The sequence below is a fragment of the Bufo bufo genome, chromosome 5 (genome assembly GCF_905171765.1).
Source record: "Bufo bufo chromosome 5, aBufBuf1.1, whole genome shotgun sequence".
Lineage (NCBI taxonomy): Eukaryota > Metazoa > Chordata > Amphibia > Anura > Bufonidae > Bufo > Bufo bufo.
In genome coordinates this window covers 461,331,664-461,339,166 of record NC_053393.1, presented here as the reverse complement: position 1 = coordinate 461,339,166, position 7,503 = coordinate 461,331,664, and the positions used below count along the sequence as shown (strand labels likewise).

At 41.0% G+C, this 7,503-nt stretch overlaps 1 long non-coding RNA gene across 1 annotated transcript; it reads right to left on the bottom strand.

Moving 5' to 3' along the window:
* Positions 1 to 465: 465 nt before the first annotated feature.
* LOC121002308 lies at positions 466 to 2,971 on the bottom strand. Its single transcript, XR_005779279.1, has 3 exons — positions 2,888 to 2,971; positions 2,707 to 2,794; positions 466 to 532 (listed from the first exon to the last, which is right to left on the bottom strand). It is a non-coding gene; the product is annotated as an uncharacterized LOC121002308 (long non-coding RNA).
* Between the last annotated feature and the right edge of the window lie 4,532 nt (positions 2,972 to 7,503).

Sequence of the window (7,503 nt, the reverse complement as noted above, 5' to 3'; positions counted from 1 at the left end):
TGAAGTGTTAAATATCCACGAACGGTATTCTCAGCAGTATGAAACAGCAGGCACCGCGAGGCTATGGAACCTACTCCGCTCAGGAGCAAGATCCATCTCTAAAGACCCAGCCAGCGTCTTACTAGTACGGCGCTGGTCGGGAAGGGGTTAAATGGATCTTCCCTATCCAGGAATTCTGCCCTATGATACATGGCATTCAAAACATCACTAGAATAACCCCCAGCTAATAACCTGTTATATAGAAAAGATCTCTTCAGAAGAGCAATTCCTTCCTAGATGAACCCATTCACCCTAAGGAATCCTGGAAGACAATGGATCCATACCGTGATATGGCTGGTATCTGTGTTTTGTGGATCTGTGGAATGCCCCCTAAATTAGATAAACCCTTTCATTTTCTGAATACAGAATACCCATTTAACGTATTAAAAAATAATTTTTCATCAATACATAAAGATAAGAAAAACTGACCAGTTCGAGTATTCCCACCATCTCCTTAGTGAATACCTTGACATGGGAATTCTTTCTTTCTTTACTAAAATAAATTAAAATAAGAATAGTAATTATATTAACAATACAAATAAGTCATCTTCCTGATTTTATTTAGCTTCTTTATTAAAAATAAGATACTGATACATTTATTTAAATCTAGATCATAGATCAGCAACCTTCGGCACTCCAGCTGCTGTGAAACTACAGCTCCCAGCATGCAAACATGCTTGGCTGCTCTTTTAAAGGGAACCTGTCACCTGGATTTAGAGTATAGAGCTGAGGACATGGGTTGCTAGATGGCCGCTAGCACATCCGCAATACCCAGTCCCCATAGCTCTGTGTGCTTTTATTGTGTAAAAAAAACCATTTGATACATATGCAAATTAACCTGAGAGGAGTCAGAGCTTGAAAATATGACTCTTCTCTGCTCACACAAGTAAGATATGACTCTTATGTTAATTTGCATAAAAGGCGGGAAGTACAAAAATGCATAATACTTATTGAATTCGTCTGCAAATGAAATTGAAAGAGTTATTTATATGTTTAGGGTAACACAATGAACATTTAGAAACGCTCAGTGAGGGCAGAGTAGAGGTGACAGGTTCCCTTTAAGGCCACTTTCACATCTGTGCTTTCCTTTCCAGTATTGAGATCCGTCACAGGAATTCAAAACCAGGGGAAAACACTTCAGTTTTGTCCACATTCATTTTCAATGGGGACAAAACTGAACTGAATGAAACAGAGTGCACCAGAATGCATTCCGTTTCATTTCTAAGTGTTCCCATCAGGGCCAGAGTCAGCACCCGGCAAAGCATGGCAGGTGCTGGGGCCCACTCAGGTCGCTGAACAGTGGGGAATCCTGAAGAGTCGGGACTCTTACTGGTTTAGGAGTCCCTGCTCTGACTCCATATATGGATCTGTCTATATATGGAATCATTGCTATGGTATCCCTGTGTATTTAAGTCTAATTACCCTCTTTTTAAAATGTTCCTACTGGAATTTGAACTCACTATATTCTACATTAAAGGCAAGAACCTTAACCACTGAGCTATTGAGCTCAATGCTAAGATATGACAGAAAAACCTTATAGTAGTTTCTCATGTATTAGGTATCCCTATACAGCAGAAGTATCATTTAATTTTTTTAGTAACTGTTAAAAAATGTATGGCACTAAATAAATATGTAATTACAATTTTTTTTAAATAAAATCATACCTTTAATATATATATATATATATATATATGAAACTACTACTGAGGTTTTTAGCCATAATATAGTAACAGCAGGTTAACATGAAGCTCTATAGCTCAGTGGTTAAGGTTCTTGCCTTTATTATAGAAGGCTGTGAGTTTGAATCCATTTAAATTAATAGAGGATAAATAAAACTTAAATAGACACACAAAGCTTTTAAATTTGTATAACTATTATTTTTTGTTAGGAAAGGTGGCAACCCTAACACTACCCCTGCTCCCCGGTGACACCCATAACAGTTTTTTATAGTTATGTCTACGGAGATGTGTGGGGGCTCATTTGAGGGAAATCTGTCTTTTTTGACAATACCATTTTGGGGTGTGTATGACTTGATAATTTTTTATTCAATTTTCTTGGGAGATAAAGTGATGAAAAAAGATTGCAACTTATACAGAATAATGGAAATTGCTCAATTTTTCTGTATAGAAATCATTATATAACAGTTTAGTGCTGCCACTTAGTGGCCTGAACTGGGATATACTAATAACGAGCCTGAAAGCCTAGTACAGGCTGTGGCTCCTTTTTAGAACAGGGTGTTTTAGCCCATCTCTGCTGGGGGAAGGCGCGACTGAGCAGGAAGCCCGCGCTTCAGTTTTGTAACACTTTCAGATGCCGTGGTGACATTTGGCAAATGCCACAAGGGGGCCCACTGAGATTTATCGCCCAAGGGCCCACATGAACCTGGAGCCGGCCCTGGTTCCCATGACGCACACAAAAGTGCTGCAAGCAGTGTTTTTGAATACGTCATGGGATATGGAGCAAGACGGATCCGGCATGAACACAATGTAAGTCAATGGTGCCAAATATGTTTATTTGGACACAGAAGAAAACAGATCCAGTGGCCATTGACTTACAATGGTTTTAGTAGTAGTGCCGGAGGTTGCTGATCCCTGATCTACATAGATAGACAGACACACAGACAGATACATGACAGATATTTTATATATATATATATTTGTGTTTTACCTTTCAGAAGCATCACTATTTTTGATCTTCCCATTTATCTTCTCATTACACTGATGATCAGAGATGTTAATATAATCAGTAGCTTTTCCTGTGGGTTATAAATGCATGAGATGAGATACCAATTAGATACAAAAATCCCAGAAAGTAAATATGACTAGGAAAGAAAAGTCAGAAAACGTACCAGTTTTAGATGCAGCTGTTTGAGTTTGGCCCATTCTAATGAAATGATTCAATCAGGTTTAAACGTGGAAAATGTAGATGACTGCAAGACATAGGAAAACCAATTCATATAAGTACAGTAACTAAGGCACTGATTAAGAATGCTTTCTACTAGAGATGAACAAATTGATACTAAACTAATCAGATTTTTCACTAATTTCACCAAAATTCTATTTCCAAACAAATTCTCTGTGGATGAATCATGCAAAATGGCACACACCATTTTACATGACAAATTCAGTACACTACTGAGGGAAACAGGGAAGATGAAGGAAGAAGATGGAGGATCGCATGACATTGGCCAGGACCCTGGCCAGCAGGATAGCCCACAATGCTTTGCAGTCAGCCAATCAGGAGGGAGGATGCTGGCTGGTCTGTCAGGCTCTAGGCTAGTTCTGAAGCACACACCCCATTGTGCCATCAACCACAGATGGGGCAAGACATGTCTGTCCTATCTGCAACAGACATACAAGAAGCTAGCCATATGAGGGGCTTTCAGGGACAGGTTAGGGATTATAAAGAAGATATGATTAGTTAGGTAGATTGAATTACTAGGTAAAAAATAAAGTTTTAACATTAGGGACAGTATAGCAGCAGTTTGTGTACGTTTGTCACGCTGCGAGTCTGCAGCTCAGCTCCTGGCCTGATCTCCCAGTGCTGCCGGGGGTCACATAGCATTATATTGATTTACCCTTACAGTTCTGGAATGTATTGGATAACACTGACATAATGCTGCAAGGGGCCTTACAGTCAGGGCTGCTGGAGCTGTACATTACTTCATGTGCTGCACTGCACAAGACGAGACACCTGAGCTTTTAAAGAGACAGAACTCTCTTTATCTAACGGAGCAGAAGATGGAAATGTGATGTGAACCCGGCCTAACATATTAATAGTATACACAAAGGTTTGGCAGCACTACTGATCCCATATTATGGAAAGCCATTAAAGATACCTTTAATGTGAAGGTGGTGCACGCAGATGGGGATCTTGGCTGATGGTCCCAACGTCAACAGAAATGCAAATATCCGCAGCACTCGCCAGTATAGTAAATCCAGTAGTGGCTGTTTTGTGAATAAATCACTACTGGATTCACTATACTGGCGAGTGCTGCGGATTTTTGCATTTCTGCTAACATATTAATATACACACACAGACCATACAAACAAAATGCTGATGAATCCCACCAGTAACACATGAATTGTATACACATGGAACATAGGAGCCAGTCACATTCTTAGTATATATACACTATGCTCAAAGTAATATGCTGCCAAATCACCACATTAAATGTATAGTATGCAGCATACACACAAAAAAGGTTGAGAAATAATACGCCAGTGAATCATGCCAGCGTCATTTTATGGTATATGTGCACAAAATGTGGGCACCATCAGGAGTGCACTGCAAGCTCAAAGAGAACCTGGAAAAAACCTAAAAGTAGCCTTATGTTGTAGGCAAATCCAAACTGAAAGAAGCCAGGGCAAGGCAAGTAGGCAGGGACAACAGAAGTAGACAAGGGCTAGAAATACCTTAGTGCAACACAAAATACCACCCCAGCAGAACCAAATACCACAGTGCAGCAGAAAATACTTCGGCCCCCACTGTAGTATTCAACTGTGTCCCTGTCCTGAGGAAGGCTATACCAAAGAACTCAGGAGGGCAACTGTGACCAAAAGTGTGGCCTTGAGGGGGGTTCAGGAAGCTCCTTAGGCATCATCCCACTGGGAGATTTCCCTGTAGCGTCTAAGGCTAGTCCATCCCTGGGAGCTATACAGTGGAGAATAACCCCAGCGACAAGTGGGGTGGACAGTTAGTTAGGATACTTCCACATGGTCAGGTTTCCTGATGCAGCTTTGGAAGCCAAAGTCAGGAGTGGATTAAAAAAAGAGAGAAAATATAAAGGATAGATACTACTTCTCCCCATTTTTCAATTCCGGGTTTTGGCTTCCAAACCTGCATCAGGAACATGATCATGTTCCATACTGTAATGGATGCAGGGTTATTACAGTTTTTTTTTTTTTTTTTTCACTTAGTGGCAATTAGGTGTTGTTTTGTTCCCCTCCTGTTTTACCAGGATCAAAAGATAAATTCAATGGTGACAGAGGCACTTGGGACATGATGCTGCTTACACCATTAGTGCAGACTTGCTATACCTATGCCAAGCTTGGCTGCTGTTAGCTCTGTGTGTTTATCTCCTGTATGGCAATTTTTCTCCACATAGGCACCACGGCTATATTACAGCACGTGAAATTGCATCACCAAATCCAGTGGGAAAATAGAACTGGTCAGCAATCAGAATAAGATCGTCCTCCATCTCTTTTTTGTGGCAGCCAGGCCACATCCACAAGCGGTACAGTGTCTTTATCATCATCAGTTATTACTTCACAGACTTGTTCTCCTCTGCTCCATTGTCAATCATACATAAATGAATGTGTGGCCAGGAACTTCTATATAAAAAACTACGGTATATGGGCCCAGCAATGTGTGCATGCTGAACTCCTACCTCACCGGAAAACTGAACATGCAGTTGCTGCCATATCAGGTGTTGACCATGTCCAGGAGAAATGTGGCTAAGCAAGCCCTCGGGATGCAACAGTCTGCATTTACATTTCTTGATCTGGAGTTTCACCTCGTTTATCCTGTACAAGCAGCCTAAAGCAGTCAATGGTTACATCATGCACAAGACCACCACAGCAGTGAGCATGTGTTATTCTGAGCTCATGAAGTGGCAGATCAACAGGAATGCATATTCCATATTCAGGCTCTTCAAAGTGTCCACAAGCTTTGTGAATGATATACTTACTAAGCCCTCAAACTGATTTTAAAATTGAGAGATTAGCCAATATGTCCTACGGTGTAGGACATGTCTGAGCCCGAGCACCGCGCCAAGGTTTCTCAAGTAGCTCGGGACCTAACACTTACCTACCTGGGCCATGTGGGCAATACCAGGAGCCAGTGGGCAGAGACATGTCCTACACCGTAGGACATGTTGGCTAATCTCTCAATTTTAAAATCAGTTTGAGGGTTTAGTAAGACCGCAGAGTGCACCTCTCTTTGCTATTATTTTGTTATATTGTTATATTGATTATCACATCCACATAATTGCTATCTTGTGTAGGATGTCTATTGTGGTACTTGTGGTTCGCTGCGGGCATCCTCCACTGTATGCATTTTTGCTGGGGATCGTCATTAGCAGCGGGCCACAAGTGCAGGATTTGCTCCCCCATATATATATGCACAACTGCATGTGGGTTTGAGCATTTCCTGCTTGTTTAATACCACGACATTCTTTTCAGTTTGTATATATAGAGATATCTGGAGGTGTATGAACTCCAATTTAAATGTGCCTGCTTTCCATCTACAGGCTACATTTGGGTGCACCTGTGAGGCCTGGGCCATATCAGCCAGTCTTGAGTGGGACTCGCAGACTCCTCCCTCCTCCCATTGCAAGCATGGTTACATGCTGGAGGTAACTGGTGAGTTGTTTGTGAGTCGGCCTCATGCTCCTGTAATTTGCCCACTGGCTCCTGGTATTGCCCACATGGCCCAGGTAGGTGAGTGTTAGGTCCCGAGCTACTTGAGAAACCTTGGCGCGGTGCTCGGGCTCAGACATGTCCTACACCGTAGGACATGTTGGCTAATCTTTCAATTTTAAAATCAGTTTGAGGGTTTACTAAGACCGCAGAGTGCACCTGTCTTTGCTATTATTTTGTTATATTGTTATATTGATTGTCACATCCACATAATTGCTATCTTGTGTAGGATGTCTATTGTGGTACTTGTGGTTTGCTGCGGGCATCCTCCACTGTATGCATTTTTGCTGGGGATCGTCATCAGCAACGGGCCACAAGTGCAGGATTGGCTTCCCTGTATATATATGCACAACTGCATGTGGGTTTGAGCACTTCCTGCTTGTTTAATACCATGCCATTCTTTTCAGTTTGTATATATAGAAATGATTACATAATTATGAATATATAATCTTTCAGAATATGAATTGCTTTGTGAACATTTTATTGCAGCTGTGCCCTATTCACTTGAGTGGGGCTGAACTGCTCCTAGGATATGTGATCGATGAACGTGTGATCACTTGGCTAGGAAAAGCAGAGAGAAGGACACGCCTTTCTCAAACAGCTGATCGGCAGATACTAATGATATATCAAGAGCACAGGTCATCAGTATAAAAATCTCTGAAAACTCCTTTAGGGTTTAATTTTTGGACTGCTTGTTAAAAACAAGCCACTGCTATTTCCAATGCAACTGTGTGTGTATAAACACAGACAGGCATTTGCCCCATTAAGGGATAATTTTTGAATCACTTGCTCAGAAGAAGACATTGCATTTTCTGATACTACCATAAGTGTATAAACACCAACAGGCATCTGCACCCAATAAGGGATAGTTTTTTAAATATATTTTACATTTAAAAAAATATAACAAATCCGACAGTGCTTTGTGTTTTTAAACAGTCTTTTATCACAATTGACCATGTGTTTAACCTCTTCTGTATATGTCACTCTCAATTTCAGCTTGCTAAAGTTATCTTGGCTTTAAAGAGCTTGAAAGTACTGTAGTTGC